Genomic DNA, 16,881 nt, shown 5'->3' on the forward strand with positions numbered 1-16,881 from the left:
CACTGTCACCAACTTTATTTTTTGATATGTTGTAGTACTTATGTACTACAACATATCTCTAATATACTTTTATTTATTTATTTTTTCATTAAAAAGGTTTAATTTACATTTAAAAACCGGCTACTGAAAAAGGACTGATTTTGGAGTGGCAATCAGTCCTTTTTCAGTTAGGCTGCACTCGCTCCCTGCCTGTCAATCAGACAGGCGGTAGCGAGCGCATTGGCTCCCCGGCCACTCCTCCCGCACATCGCCGCCGCCGCCTCGTTGCCGCCGCCGCTGTCCCTGCACGCCCGCTGCCAGACTCTGCAGTAACTGCAAGTGTAATGAGGGAACGGGGTATGCGGGGCGGGGGGGGGGGGGGAGGAGGGAACGGGCTAGTGCCGTAGCGGGGCGGGGGGGGGGGACGGGCTAGCAAAAAAAAAAAAAACATAGGATGGTGGGAGCTACCCTTTAACAATAGCAAGAAAAAGTGAGTATAGACAAATACAACCTAACTAAACTTATTAGACACAAACAGTTGGACTGCTCTTGACTTTTACTGAGCACATTGAGTGAACATCCACAGTGCAGGGAGAAAGGTTAATGGAACTCAGTGTTAGTGAATTCTCCAAGAGGTGAGGAGAGAAGGTACACAGTGCAAGCTTACTTACAAATCTGGTGGGCTAGTCTCAGGTTTGTAATAAGGTAAACTCTTATTTGCATCTACTGGAAACTTTTGATGGAGGAGGCAGATGCTAAACAGGTTATTAAAGTCAAGGGATGACTTCCTTTTTATTCCCTGCATTGTGGATATTTACTCAATTAAAGACAACATCAGTAATATTTTAGTAATTATATTTTTGTACATAGAAGACAGTGTTAAATCAGTTATATTCTTGTATATAGAAGGCAGTATTACAGTAATTTTATTTTTGCATATAGGAGCAGTATCATAGTAGTTCCATTTTGTACATAGAGGGTGGTATTAAAATAGTTATATTCTTATAAATAGGAGGCAGTGTAATCAGGGCTCAAGTCCTGCAGGAACGCGTGGGAACTGAGTTCCTGCACTTTTTCCGCAGCAGGAACACCATTCCCATTAGCAGGACCAGCCCTTGAGTTGAAATCTTGGGCGAGTTCCCACACTTTTTTTCCCCAGGACTTGACCCCTGAGTTTAAAAGTAGCTATGGGGGAGATTTATCAAAACCTGTCCAGAGGAAAAGTTGCTGAGTTGCCCATAGCAACCAATCAAATAGCTTCTTTCAGTTGCCCATAGCAACCAATCAGATGGCTTCTTTCATTTTTCAGAGGCCTAAAGTTGCTGAGTTGCCCATAGCAACCAATCAGATCGCTGCTTTCATTTTTCAGAGGCCTAAAGGCCTCTGAAAAATGAAAGCAGCGATCTGATTGGTTGCTATGGGCAACTCAGCAACTTTTCCTCTGGACAGGTTTTGATAAATCTCCCCAATTCAATTCTTATACATAAGAGGCAGTAATATAGGACTTATATTGGTGTACATAGACACAGTAATAGTTATATTTTTGTACATAGATGGCAGTAATACAGAACTAGCCTACATACATTGTTATCTAGCTGTTAGAATGATTCCCTGTGGTTGACCCAAGTTACCTCACTCCATTACTAGCAGGTATTATTAGTAGGGCATGTTAGAATACAGTGATCCCTCAACGCACAATGGCCTCAACATACAATGCTTTCAACATATAATGATCTTTTCTGGAGTTGAAACCAGACTCAACATACAATACTACAGACAGTCCAGATCTGCAAAACATATCAATAGCTGGAAGATCTGACCAATCAGAATGGGCATTTTACTGGTAAAACCCCTGTATCACTGAAGCGTATGCACTGACTGGCTGTCTGGTAGCGCCCCCTACAGTACAGGGAGGTACTACATGTTCTGTACTCTTTACCTGTACCAGGGTTAGCTGCTCCTTTGGACACCAGGTGAGGGCGGCTCCATTTTACTATTTTAGGACACTGTGTACTGTACAGGACCCTGAAGAAGCTCCTGTCCTCTACATAGACAGTGATTACAGTTCCCAGCAGATCTTTATTACTTTTATATGGAAGGATTTGTTTTATCTATATTAGTTATCTACTTATTTTTCTTTAATCCTCACTTTTTCCTATTTTTGGATGACATTTCGGTGGCTTCAGAACCAATAACCAGGTTTCCATAGAGTTATGGTCTCAACATACAATGGTTTCAACATATAATGGTCGTCCGGGAACCAATTAATATTGTAACGTGAGGGACCACTGTACTGCTATCACTCTGTTCTTCCGATACCAATAAGTTGAAGCTACTGCTCGATGCCCTTCACATAGTAGGTGAGTGATTTATTTTGGAATCTTTCATTAGGCCGAGATGCAATTATACACTTAATTGGGAAGAGGAGAGGTTCATTTATTTTCTCTCCACATTTCCTCATGAGATGCCCACGATCCGGGCACATGTCATGCGAGTGTCTGTTTTGCTGGTTTCACCATGCCACAGGTGATTGACAGCCTAGGGACAGGTAAATACTTTGGTGTCCATGCCCTAAAATCATGCAGTTCACCTTCCATCTGCTCTCAACATCCTGGCACCGACACATTGTGACACTGATTGTACACCCGCATTCCTATAAGGACAAAGTGTTTCTTGGCAGCGCTGAAGGACTGATACCGAGACACTGCCCGATGTGCATATATTGAGTCTGGCAATGATTGATGTGTAAATAATGGGTCGCAGTGCATTTATAGGGTCACCCATGTGACAGTACAGTATTGCGAAGGTCATGTCAAAAATAAGTATGTTCATCCATATTATCTGTTAGGGCGACAATAGTATATTAGATATTTTCTTGTTCATAGGAGGCAGTATTATGGTAGTTATATTCTTGTATATAGGAGCAGTATTATAGTAGTTATATTCTTGTATATAGGAGCAGTATTATAGTAGTTATATTCTTGTATATAGGAGCAATATTATAGTAGTTATAATCTTGTATATAGGAGCAGTATTATAGTAGTTATGTTCTTGTACATAGGAGCAGTATTATTGTAGTTATATTCTTGTATATAGGAGCAGTATTATAGTAGTTATATTCTTGTATATAGGAGCAGTATTATAGTAGTTATATTCTTGTATATAGGAGCAGTATTATAGTAGTTATATTCTTGTATATAGGAGCAGTATTACAGTAGTTATATTCTTGTATATAGGAGCAGTATTATAGTAGTTATATTCTTGTATATAGGAGCAGTATTATAGTAGTTATATTCTTGTATAGAGGAGACAGTATTATAGTAGTTATATTCTTGTATATAAGAGCAGTATTATAGTAGTTATATTCTTGTATATAGGAGGCAGTATTATAGTAGTTATATTCTTGTATATAGGAGCAGTAGTATAGTAGTTATATTCTTGTATATAGGAGCAGTATTATAGTTTTTATATTCTTGTATATAGGGGCAGTATTATAGTAGTTATATTCATGTATATAGGAGCAGTATCATAGTAGTTATATTCTTATATATAGGAGCAGTATTATAGTAGTTATATTCTTATATATAGGAGCAGTATTATAGTAGTTATACTCTTGTATATAGGAGCAGTATTATAGTAGTTATATTCTTGTATATAGGAGTAGTATTATAGTAGTTATATTCTTGTATACAGGAGCAGTATTATAGTAGTTATATTCTTGTATATAGGAGCAGTATTATAGTAGTTATATTCTTGTACATAGGAGCAGTATTATAGTAGTTATATTCTTGTATATAGGAGCAGTATTATAGTAGTTATATTCTTGTACATAGGGGGCAGTATTATGGTAGTTATATTCTTGTATATAGGAGGCAGTATTATAGTAGTTATATTCTTGTATATAGGAGCAGTATTATAGTAGTTATATTCTTGTATATAGGAGCAGTATTATAGTAGTTATATTCTTGTATATAGGAGGCAGTATTATAGTAGTTATATTCTTGTACATAGGAGCAGTATTATCGTAGTTATATTCTTGTATATAGGAGCAGTATTATAGTAATTATATTCTTGTATATAGGAGCAGTATTATAATAGTTCAATTCTTATATATAGGAGCAGTATTATAGTAGTTATATTCTTGTATATAGGAGCAGTATTATAGTAGTTATATTCTTGTATATAGGAGCAGTATTATAGTAGTTCCATTCTTATATATAGGAGCAGTATTATAGTAGTTATATTCTTGTAAATAGGAGCAGTATTATAGTAGTTATATTCTTGTATATAGGAGCAGTATTATAGTAGTTATATTCTTGTATATAGGAGCAGTATTATAGTAGTTATATTCTTGTATATAGGAGCAGTATTATAGTAGTTATATTCTTGTATATCGGAGCAGTATTATAGTAGTTATATTCTTGTATATAGGAGGCAGTATTATAGTAGTTATATTCATGTATATAGGAGCCTGTATTATAGTAGTTACATTCTTCTACAAAGGAGCAGTATTATAGTAGTTATATTCTTGTGTATAGGGACAGTATTATAGTATATATATTCTTGTAGATAGGAGCAGTATTATAGTAGTTATATTCTTGTATATAGGAGCAGTATTATAGTAGTTATATTCTTGTACATAGGGGCAGTATTATAGTAGTTAAATTCTTGTACATAGGAGGCAGTATTATAGTAGTTATATTCTTGTACATAGGAGCAGTATTATAGTAGATATAATCTTGTATATAGGAACAGTATTATAGTAGTTATATTCTTGTATATAGGAGCAGTATTATAGTAGTTATATTCTTGTATATAGGGAGCAGTATTATAGTAGTTATATTCTTGAACATAGGAGGCAGTATTATAGTAGTTATATTCTTGTATATAGGAGCAGTATTATAGTAGTTATATTCTTGTATACAGGAGCAGTATTATAGTAGTTATATTCTTGTACATAGGAGGCAGTATTATAGTAGTTATATTCTTGTATATAGGAGCAGTATTATAGTAGTTATATTCTTGTATATAGGAGCAGTATTATAGTAGTTATATTCTTGTACATAGGAGCAGTATTATAGTAGTTGTATTCTTGTACATAGGAGCAGTATTATAGTAGTTATATTCTTGTATATCGGAGCAGTATTATAGTAGTTATATTCTTGTATATAGGAGGCAGTGTTATAGTAGTTATATTCTTGTATATAGGAGCAGTATTATAGTAGTTATATTCTTGTATATAGGAGCAGTATTATAGTAGTTATATTCTTGTGTATAGGAGCAGTATTACCTTTATTATTGTACATATTGGACACATCTTTGTATAGCTGCACAGCAGGCATTCAGGATAATTTCTATAGTACCCCAGTGCATTACTAGCAGGTATTACATGATCTTGCTTCTATACTGCTACTGCTCTGTTGTTTCTTGACACGAGCCCCGGAAAATACCACTATAAGGTCTATAACTGGATCATAAACAAACAAGAAGTTTATCTCTCTATCTTCGTTTCTCATAATCGCCATATTTGCATTCCTGGTAGTATTAGGAGATTGTAATCTGTTTATTTGCATATTACATGTAATGACTATTTAATTGTTAGAGTGTGTAACATTTAATTCTATTTACTGCTCGGATATAAAAATAAGGTGTAAGTCTTCTTCCTCTTTCTAGTCTTATCTCTGATTGTTCATGGTGATTACATATTTGCTTTATTTGATATGAACATACAGTAGATGCTCTACCAGAACGGAATAAAACCTCAGGCAGCAGTACAGCTGTCATAGCGGCAGGTCATGTCCCGGCTAACAGGGATGGAGGAGACATGTCTGACCACGTCTTCTCATGACTGTCTGATAGGATCTTGGGAGTGGAGACCCCTTTTGTCCTACACAAGTGACGCAATCCTGGGGTAGTGGGGCATTAGTAGGTGGTCTGCCATGGCTACTAGTTCGCCAACAAAATTTTTACGGTTCAAAAATGAGCCGACCGGAGTCAGACTTTAAGGTGAATGGGATACGGGGCAGGTACGGTGGGGTATACCAAAATGTGGTGTAAATGCCCCCATACCAATGCCCCACTACCCCAGGATTGTGTCACTTTTGTAGGACAAAAGGGGTCTCCACTCCCAAGATCCTACCAGAAAGTCATAGAAAGTCTTGGTCTTGCATGTCTCCTCCATCACTGTCCGGCTCATTGAAATGAATGGGGTTCGGCACAGGTACGACGCCCGCTGGATGACTGGCAATGCGGGGCAGAGGCTCATGACATCACGGTTAAGCCCCACTCATGATGTCATGCCCCCTCAATGCAAGTCTATGGGAGGGGGCGTGACGCCCCCTCCCATAAACTTGCATTGAGGGGGCATGACGTCACGAGTGGGGCGTAACACCCCCTCCCATAGACTTGCATTGAGGGGGCATGACGTCATGAGCGGGGCATAACACCCCCTCCGATAGACTTGCATTGAGGGGGCATGACGTCACGATCGGGTCGTAACCGTGATGTCATGAGCATCTGCCCCGCATCACCAGTCATCCCCATGATCAGACATCTTATCCTCTATCCTCTTTAATGCCTTTCGCAGAAAGCTTTTCTTCCAACCACCCAACAACTTCTTATGGATTCCAGCTGAAACTCCGGTACTGGGACATTACGCAGCAGTAAATGCATTTAGATGGGAATTCCAGACTGAATTTTGGGGAGTGTCGACTCCAGGAGAACTATAATTATCTTCTTATATTTCACTAAAGTAGGACATTATATGTTCCATATAGAGAGAAGAGCTCGGTCAAGGGTGCTAGTATATGTTCGGGTCTTGATCAGTTTTTTCTTCAGGTTTTTTTTTATGCAAAAACCGTTTCATCGGGCAGCCTTATGGGTTGTGCTGCCAGTACCTACCTGATGTTAAGTTGCTCTGTTTGTAGACCATGCTGAGACGTGTAGTTCATTCACTTCCCTCCTTTCTTGACCATGCACAGAGGGGCTGAGCGCACAACCTCACCTGTATAGGAACCCTACAAACCACTGTCCACATAGGCTTCAGTCTCATTGTGTAGTGGCAAGCAGGTAAACCAGGCATCATAGGACACAGCCCTCTAATACTTGGCCTACTAGATACATAAAAATGTTGTATATGAATGTCACACTAATCTCTTAAACTATAGTCTCATAAGGGTACAAGTACGAGTAACATGGTTCTCCACTATGGACAATTCCTTCTCGTTGCAAGAGTCCTTCACCATAACCTTAATGTTATTGCCCATATAATACGACATACAAAAAAAGGCAAAAACACAGTAACAGTACAGTGACCCCCCCGACCTACGATGGCCCCGATATACGATAATTTCAACATACGATGGCCTCTCAGAGGCAGTCACATGTTGAAGGCAGCATCAACATACGATGCTTTTTTATGTTGGGGCCATCGCATAAACGGCTATCCGGCAGCGCAGACTGCTTCAGCTGCCACCGGAAAGCCATTTAAGGTGCCCTGTGTGCTGCGGGGAGTGTCACTCACCTGTCCCCGGCGTTTCGGACCGTTCTCTTCAGGATCCCCTGCATCGCCGTCGCTCTCCTTCATCGTCATCACATCGCCGCTCACGCCGACCCGTCATCCAATAGGAGCGGCGTGTGCAGTGACGTGATGATGGAGATGAAGAGCGACGATCCTGGGCAGCGGTGATGGTCCGGAGTGGCGGGGACATGTGAGTATATCTTTCTATATTATTATAGCACGGATCCCTCAACATACGATGGTTTCAATTAACGATGGTTCATAGTAATAATAAAGGTACATAGTAACCAGGGTAAGGCTCTGCCTATAGGCAAAATCGGCAGCCGCCTAGAGCGCTATCTTGATGGGGCGCTACCCTGACCGCCACAGACAGCGACTATCTGAACCATTCATTCGACCAGCTAAGGGAACAGCACTACCATAACCAGACTCTGATGTGTGTCACCCCAGTAGTAAGGTAATTACATAAGGAGGGGGTTTGTTACAGTGTGTCATCTCAGAAGTAAGGAGATTTACATGAGGAGGAGGTTTGTTACAGTGTGTCACCCCAATAGTAAGGAGATTACATGAGGAGGAGGTTTGTTACAGTGTGTCACCCCAGTAGTAAGGAGATTACATGAGGAGGAGGTTTGTTACAGTGTGTCACCCCAGTAGTAAGGAGATTACATGAGGAGGGGGGTTTGTTACAGTGTGTCACCCCAGTAGTAAGGTGATTATATGAGGAAGAGGTTTGTTACAGTGTGTCACCCCAGTAGTAAGGAGATTACATGAGGAGGAGGTTTGTTACAGCGTGTCACCTTAGTAGTAAGCTAATGACATGAGGAGGGGGTTTGCTACAGTGTGTCACCCCAGTAGTAAGGAGATCGCATGAGGAGGAGGTGTGTTACAGTGTGTCACCCCAGTAGTAAGGAGATTACATGAGGAGGAGGTTTGTTACAGTGTGTGACCCCAGTAGTAAGGAGATTGCATGAGGAGGAGGAGGTTGTTACAGTGTGTCACCCCAGTAGTAAGGAGATTACATGAGGAGGAGGTTTGTTACAGTGTGTCACCCCAGAAGTTAGGAGATTACATGAGGAGGAGGTTTGTTACAGTGTGTCACCCCAGTAGTAAGGTGATTATATGAGGAGGAGGTTTGTTACAGTGTGTCACCCCAGTAGTAAGGTGGGGCGTGTCAAAGGGTAGGCCAGTGAGCAGAGTCAGGGGGCAGCAAAATTAGGTTTTGCATAGGGTGGCAAAAATCCTTGCACCAGCCCTGATAGTAATCCATGATAATTCAGGAATGTACAAAAATAGCTAACAATGTAAAAGACAATGGAAAGAGGAAATAATTGGTGAAAGAGCTGCACTGTGCATGTTACTCCAAAGAAAGTACATCATACTTACCCACCAGTGAACACACACAACCCAACGCACGTTTCACTATATCCCAGCTTCTTCAGGGGGCATAGTCCTAATTTATTTCTGGTGTTTCATCATCCAACATAAGGTTGGCCCTGTTAACAGATTCATCCACTTTGTCAAAATATATGATTAAAAATAAAATCAGATGTGAAGGATAAAACCTTAGTGAAGCAGCTGTATGCATTGGGATTAAAGGGGTACTCTGATTGCGGGGGGCCCTGCTGGGGACCCCCACAATTTCAACTGTGGCACCCCAGACATCCGGTGCACGGAGCAAACTTCGCTCTGTGCCGGATGACTGACAATGCAGGCTGGAGGCTTGTGACGTCAAGGCCACGCCCCGCCATTGACATCAAAGCCAGACCCCCTCAATGCAAGTCTATGTGAGGGGGCGTGATAACCGTCATGCCCCCTCCCATAGTCTTGCATTAAGGGGGCGTGGCCATGACACCATCTGCACCCTACGCTCAAAACGAACGCCTGGTACAGCAGGGAGATCGTGGAGATCCCCAGTAGCAGGACCTCCATGATCAGACATCTTATCCCCCATCCTTTGTATAGGGGATAAGATATCTAGGGGTGGAGTACCCTTTTAACCTCAGGTGATCTCCTCACACCATTTACATAACATCTGCATCTATTGAACAGTTTTATTGAGTTCACCATGATAGTCTCATTGCTCTTACTGTAAAGAATCTTTCTCTGTGCTGGTGTAGAAACCTTCTTTCCTCTAGATGTAGAAGATGCCTCCTTGAATAGATATTTTCTTGGAATTTGTTTTGAGGGCTTCTTGTGGTGAGGCATGAAATATAATGCTATGGAGCAGACTGAGAATCCTCTTCTATACCAACAATGTAATGGGAAGTAGTGAAAGACAAATAAGAGAAGGATGTAGAGAGGTAAACACGCCGTGATCCGGGATCAAAAGGCTGGCACTGAACATAAAGAGCACAAAACAGTTTGCGGGCACTGTGCTGCCAATGTACAATGTACGAATACCTAGAAACAGTGAGGAGGGTGGCAAGTTCGTACCTGTTGCACCTTCTTGAGGTTCCTGTTAAGGGTGTCACACCCTCAGCACTCCAGGTCCTGCTCACATATTAAGAGGTTGTGTGTTGGTTTTAAGTGTAGTATCTAGGCAGCATCTACAATGTTGGCATGTGTAAATGGAAATTCTATTGCCAGCAAACAGAAAAAAAAATGTAGGTGGCATGTGACACAATAACACCCACTTGATGCCAGGACCCAAGGTTTCCAGCAGAACATTGCCAGATGGACTCTGGTACCATCTCTTTACCAAGTAAGAAATGCCTTTGGTAGGTACTAAGTAGAGATGAGCAATGCTTCCAAAATTAAAGGGGTACTCCAGGGAACTATGCAGATGAACCCTGTAAACCATCCTGCCTAATATGCATGGCTCCTGTGGCCCCTGTTGTCTTCTCTGGCTGCTTGAAATTCTTTGCCATCCTTCCATCCTCTTGTGTAGGCTGCAGAGTTCACCCACAGTAGGTGTAGGCTGCAGAGTTCCCCCACATTAGGTGTAGGCAGCAGAGCCCCCCCACATTACGTGTAGGCAGCAGATGTCCCCCACATTAGGGGTAGGCAGCAGAATTCCCTCACAGTAGGTGTAGGCTGCACAGTCCCCCCACGGTAGGTCTAGTCTGCAGAGTTCCCCCACAGTAGGTGTAGGCAGCAGAGTTTCCACACACAAGGTACAGGCAGCAGAGTTCCCCCACTGTAGGTACAGGCAGCAGAGTTCCCCCCACTGTAGGTACAGGCAGCAGAGTTCCCCCAGAGTACGTATAGGCTGCAGAGTATCCCCACAATAGGTGTAGGCTGCATAGTTCCAACACAGTAGGTTTAAGCAGCAGAGTTCTCCCACATTAGGTGTAGGCTGCAGAGTCTCCCCACATTAGGTGTAGACAGCAGAGTTCCCCCACAGTAGGTGTAGGCTGCAGAGTTCCCCCACAGTAGGTACAGGCAGCAGAGTACTCCCACATTAGGAACAGGCAGCAGAGTCCCCCTCCCTCCCCTTGATGGAAAAAAATGTGCTCTCCTGATGTCTCACGCAGCACTCAGCGATCTTTTCCGGAGTGCATATTCCATCCTCCATAGTGCAGGCGCCAAAGAATGGTGTAATCAGCGTCGGCACTGCGTGGGGGCGGAGGTCACGACTCCTCTCTGTGTAGGCCGCAGATGCGGCTCACACAGAGGAGGTTGTCTGCCTAGGGACCCGGGACGAGTGTCCTGGATCCTCAGTAGCAGCGGCGACGGGCCCTTTACCCGGCCGGGCCCTCGGACCCCATCAGAAGGGACTGCATACAAGATCCTGACACCAGTGTCAGGACCCTGAATGCTGGAGTGAGGCAGGCAACGGTCGGCCCATGCTATTTTCCACATTGGGCAGCGAAGCAGGGGCCACGGGCCAGGTGGGCACTTTTTAATGACCGTATTGTCAGGGGACCGTGAGCATGAGCAGACACAGCAGTAGTCTGAACAGAACCCAATTTGTCAACAGCAAATACCCATAATCTATGGCTGCTGAGTCACAGTCTTCACAAAAGGTCACTTTATCTGGATAAATCTGGAGGTAAACATATTTTCTCAGCGCTCCGGTCACATAAGAATGGATTTGCACTGAAATTAATCAGCATGTGACGGCGGCAAGACGTTGCCAGAAAGACATTCGCTTTGAGAGGGTAGAGAATTGCGATGGGGACTAAATTCGAGAGGAGTCCCCGACCAATAGGTGACCATACATTGGCGAGGAAACATGATGGTATAAGGGGGTGATAGCATCACTGACGTCTTGTTGGGTAATCTTCTCTTATTCAAGATTGAAACAACATTTAGGGAGGTTCAAGGTCTCGCCCAGTGTTTTCCAATCAGCGTGTCTCCAGCTGTTGCAAAACTACAAGTCCCAGCATGCCCGGACAGCCAAAGGCTGTCCGGGCATGCTGGGAGTTGCAGTTTTGCAACAGCTGGAGATATACTGTTTGGAAAGCACTGGTCTAGTGCCCCCCATGCCAGCAATAGAGAAACTTCCTATTACAGCATATAACACAGGAGAAACCTGCCGAGGAAATTATGAGGAAACCTAACGGCGGTAATCAGTACTGTCTGCACCTTCGACTGTTTAGACATGCTGGGAGTTGTAGTTTTGCAAGAGCTGCAGACACACTGTTTGGAAAACGCTGGTCTAGCGCCCCCTACACCAGAAAAAGAGGATCTTCCTATAACAGCTCATAACACAGGAGAAACCCGCTGAGGAGACTATGAAGACACCTAATGGTTGTAATCAGTACTGCACCTCAAATAGAGAATTCTGCAGCTATTTCTGAGCTCACACTTTCCAACACCCCCTGCTGGTTCAGTGTCGGCATATACTTTATTGGTTTCCTGTTTTGACTAGAGTAGTCCGATACCCAGTGATATAGCGTAATCTCCCCAGAATGCCCTGCAGCATAGAACATTGGGTTACAAGTTGTTTATTCCTTTCTCCCTCTTACTCCACAGGTATTAATCCCAGATTGCTAAATCTGAAATGTTAAGTAAAGTACCACGAAACGCAGACGGATACACGGAATTCCTGAAACATGTGAGAATGTCCTGCTGAGCAATGGAGGAACCGTACATGGGGATCGGGAGCCTTGGAACCGCAGATGTTCTCTACATTGCAGCTACAGATGAAGAATTACCTGCTGACTATAGTCATATCTGTATATGTACCATCACATCCCATTAATCCAGCATCTGATAATCCAGAACATCCGGTAACCTGCCACTTGTTACCAGAAATGGGAGCTATGTGGAATTGCAAAAGATCAAAAACAGAAGACTAATGAAAAAAACAAGGAAAAAAATCCAAATAAATCCAGAAAAATTATAGATTGTGCTCAAATTTTTTGTGGGTACTGTAGATATATGCATCTATCTATGTCATATCTATCTATCTATCTATCTATTTATATATCTATCTATTTCATATCTATTGATCTATCTATTTATCTAACCAAGGGCCCCACAGACCTGCTGGCACCTGTTACACTGCTATTTGGAAGTGCTGCTCCTTCTTCTTTTTGTATTTATCTAGCTATCTATCTATCTCATATCTATCTATGTATCTGTCTCATATCTATCTATGTATCTGTCTCATATCTATCTATCTATCTATCTATCTATCTATCTATCTATCTATCTATCTCATATCTATCTATCTCATATATATCTATCTTCTATCTATCTCATATCTATCCATCTATCTATCTCATATCTATCTATCTATATATCTCATATCTATCCATCTATCTCATATCTATCTATCTCTTATCTATCTATCTCATATCTATCTATCTATCTCATATCTATCTATCTTATATCTATCTATCTATATCTTATCTATCTATCTCATATCTATCTATCTATCTTATATCTATCTCATATCTATCCATCTATCTATCTCATATCTATCTATCTATCTATCTATATAGCTCATATCTATCTATCTATATAGCTCATATCTATCTATCTCATATCTATCTATCTATCTATCTCATATCTATCTAATATCTATCCATCTATATATCTCATATCTATCTATCTCATATCTATCTATCTCTCTATCTATCTCATATCTATCTATCTATATATCTCATATCTATCTATCTCATATCTATCTATCTATCTCATATCTATCTATCTCATATCTATCTATCTCATATCTATCTATCTCTCATCTATCTATCTATATATCTCATATCTATCTATCTCATATCTATCTATCTATCTCATATCTATCTATCTCATATCTATCTATCTCATATCTATCTATCTCATATCTATCTATCTCATATCTATCTAGCTATCTCATATCTATCTATCTCATATCTATCTATCTATCAATCTCATATTTATCTATCTCATATCTATCTATCTATCTATCTCATATCTATCTATCTCATATCTATCTATCTCATATCTATCTATCTATCTATCTCATATCTATCTATCTCATATCTCTCTATCTCATATCTATCTATCTATCTATCTCATATCTATCTATCTCATATCTATCTATCTCCTATCTATCTATCTATCTATCTATCTCATATCTATCTATCTCATATCTATCTATCTCATATCTATCTATCAATCTATCTATCTATCTCAGTATTTCCCAAGCGCGGTCCTCAGGTCCCCCAACATGTTTTCAGGATTTCCTTAGTCTTTCACAGGTGATATAATTGTGATTCCTGATTCACTGACCAGAATGATATCCTCTGTGACAGACGCAGCTTTCACACTCTGAGCCTTCATCCGTTATTAAATGTCTGTAAAATGTTTCTCTGTAAAAACGGACGTTTAATAACGGATGAAATAAAGGGTGATAACGGCGGAATAAATATTCATCCGTTACCCTTATCCCTCATGTATGGCCAAACACCTCTGCCTACAGACTCCCACAGCCTGGACTACTGCTACTCCCATCATGGAACAGACTTGTTTCCATGATGGGAGTAGTAATTCCCCGGCTGCGGGAGTCTGCAGACAGCTGGGGAGGCTACGTTAGTGCTTGTACTACTACCCCCATCATAGAACAGAGACTGTTCCATGATGGGGGTTGTAGTACAGGGGCTGAGGGATTGATCGCACCGGGTTTCACTTCTGAGACCCGATGCGATCTGAAGTTATTAAGCAGGGGAGCGGGCGGCATGGTCCTCAACCCTGAGATGTATCGTGTGTTTTAACTTTCATTTTTGAATCCCCCGCGGGGAGCCCTGAATGTCCCATCAGGGTTCTCAGCGAGAGATTGAAAAATGAACTTTGAGAGTAGCAGGGGCCAAAGAGCACTGTGTGTGTGTGGGGGGGGGGGGCAAGATATATAGCGCTGCAGAGGGGGGCAGACATATAGCCTATATATCTAGCCCCCCAGCAGCGCATTAGGTATGACCCCCGCCTGCGCATTATATATTTACCCGCCGGTGCATTAAATATATACCCTCGCAGCGCATGTATATGTGCCCTCGCAGCTCTTCTATATACATATGCCCCTACCGCCGTATGACTGAAAAGTATTTCTATTAGCAGCGCATAAAGCCGGGAGCCGACACTATACGCTGCTAATAGAAATACCTTTCATTCATACGGCAGCAGGTATATATGTATGTAGAAGAGCTGTGGGGGGCAGACATATAGCGTTATCTGCCCCCCCAGTGCTTTTACATACATATATACCTGCTGCCATACATGCGCTGCGGGGGTATATACTTAATGCACAGGCGGGGGTCATACCTAATGCGCTGGCTGCGGGGGGCTAGATATATAGGCTATATGTCTACCCCCCCCCCCTCTGCAGCGCTATACATCTTGACCCCCCCACAGTGCTCTTTGGCCCCTGCTACTCTCAAAGTTCATTTTTCAATCTCTCGCTGAGAACCCTGACCGGCCATTCAGGGCTTTCTGCGGGGGATTCAAAAATGAAAGTTAAAACACACGATACATCGCAGGGTTGCGGACCATGCCGCCCGCTCCCCTGCTTAATAACTTCAGATCGCATCGGGTCTCAGAAGTGAAACCCGGTGCCATCAATCCCTCAGCCCCTGCACTACAACCCCCATCATGGAACAGACTCTGTTCCATGATGGGGGTTGTAGTACAAACACTAATCTAGCCTCCCCAGCTGTCTGCAGACTCCCGCAGCCGGGGAATTACTACTCCCATCATGGAAACAAGTCTGTTCCATGATGGGAGTAGTAGTCCACCCTCAGCACTGCAGGAGTCTGCTGATGTCACCTCTTCTGAAGTAATAACGGATATAATAAACTGTGTGCAAACGGATGACATAAAGGCTCAAGAAATCCTGAAAATGACCTCTTGCCCCCCAGGACTTGGGGACCGCGCTTGGGAAACTCTGTTCTATCTGATATCCTCTTCTCACGGTAGCTGTAATTTTCTTTGGACGCCTCCCATTCTCTTCCCTCCTGTCATTAGGTGTAGTCTGCGGCGGCGGCGGCGGCGTGTTCCAGCACGGTAGAATCGTTCTTCTTGTTCTCAGTTACAACATTTTATTAATCCTGGGAAATGATCAGTTCAGCCTTTGGTTACATTACAGTCTACCTCATAGGGAACATCGCTCTGCCCTGGACCAAAGGGTTAACCTGCAGTATTTGGACCCCAATGGTAAATCCCCAAATATCATTTATTGACCAAAGTAAGATCTACTATTCACCCCAGATGGGTTCACTCTCCGTGTATGTTCTGTGATAACTAAAACCCCTTGATAGATTTGTCTTAAATTAAAGGGGTACTCCGCTGCTCAGCGCTTAGAACAAACTGTTCTGAACGATGGAGCAAGTGTCGGGAGCTTGTGATGTCATAGCCCCCCCATGAAGACACGCCCCCTCAATGCAAGACTATGGGAGGGGGCGTTTCACGCCCCCTCCCATAGACTTGCATTGAGGGGGCGGGGCGGGACATCATGAAAGGGCGGGGCTATGACATCACAAGCTCCCGGGGCTGACACCATCGTTCAGGACAGTTTGTTCTATACGCTGAGCAGCGGAGTACCCCTTTAAACATAACATATCAGGGGGTGGATACACAACCCTGTTATATCTGGCTGAAATCGGTCATACAGACGGGGGGTGATATGAATTCTAGATAAATGCTCATGTGCTGCAATTTTGCCATTTGGAATTATTTGGGGTTCACGCCGTTTACCGTGCTAGATTATCAACGTGATCATTGAATAGTTTGGACAAATACGTTTATTTAATTATTCTTTTTTACTTTTTTTCATGAAAAATGAGACAAGGTGGTGATTAAACATTTTATTGGGGGTTATTTTTTAAAACGTTTTTTTATGTTTTTTTTAAATAATTTTGGAGGTACAGCAGGAGGGAGGGTGACAGGAAGTGCAGGAGGAAGAAGGGTGACAGGAGGTGCAACAGGAGGAGGATCAAAGGAGATGCAGCTGGGGAGAG

At 42.3% G+C, this 16,881-nt stretch overlaps 1 long non-coding RNA gene across 2 annotated transcripts; it reads left to right on the plus strand.

Moving 5' to 3' along the window:
- Window positions 1-1,563: 1,563 nt before the first annotated feature.
- On the plus strand, window positions 1,564-12,774 carry LOC130282202 (uncharacterized). 2 transcript variants are annotated; one of them, XR_008846277.1, is made up of 3 exons: window positions 1,564-1,629; window positions 2,166-2,339; window positions 12,416-12,774. It is a non-coding gene; the product is annotated as an uncharacterized LOC130282202 (long non-coding RNA). The 2 variants fall into 2 exon arrangements; XR_008846276.1 differs by having other exon boundaries at window positions 1,566-1,952.
- The last annotated feature ends 4,107 nt before the right edge of the window (window positions 12,775-16,881 follow it).

This window comes from Hyla sarda, chromosome 7 (assembly GCF_029499605.1).
Source record: "Hyla sarda isolate aHylSar1 chromosome 7, aHylSar1.hap1, whole genome shotgun sequence".
In the NCBI taxonomy this organism is placed as follows: Eukaryota; Metazoa; Chordata; class Amphibia; order Anura; family Hylidae; genus Hyla; species Hyla sarda.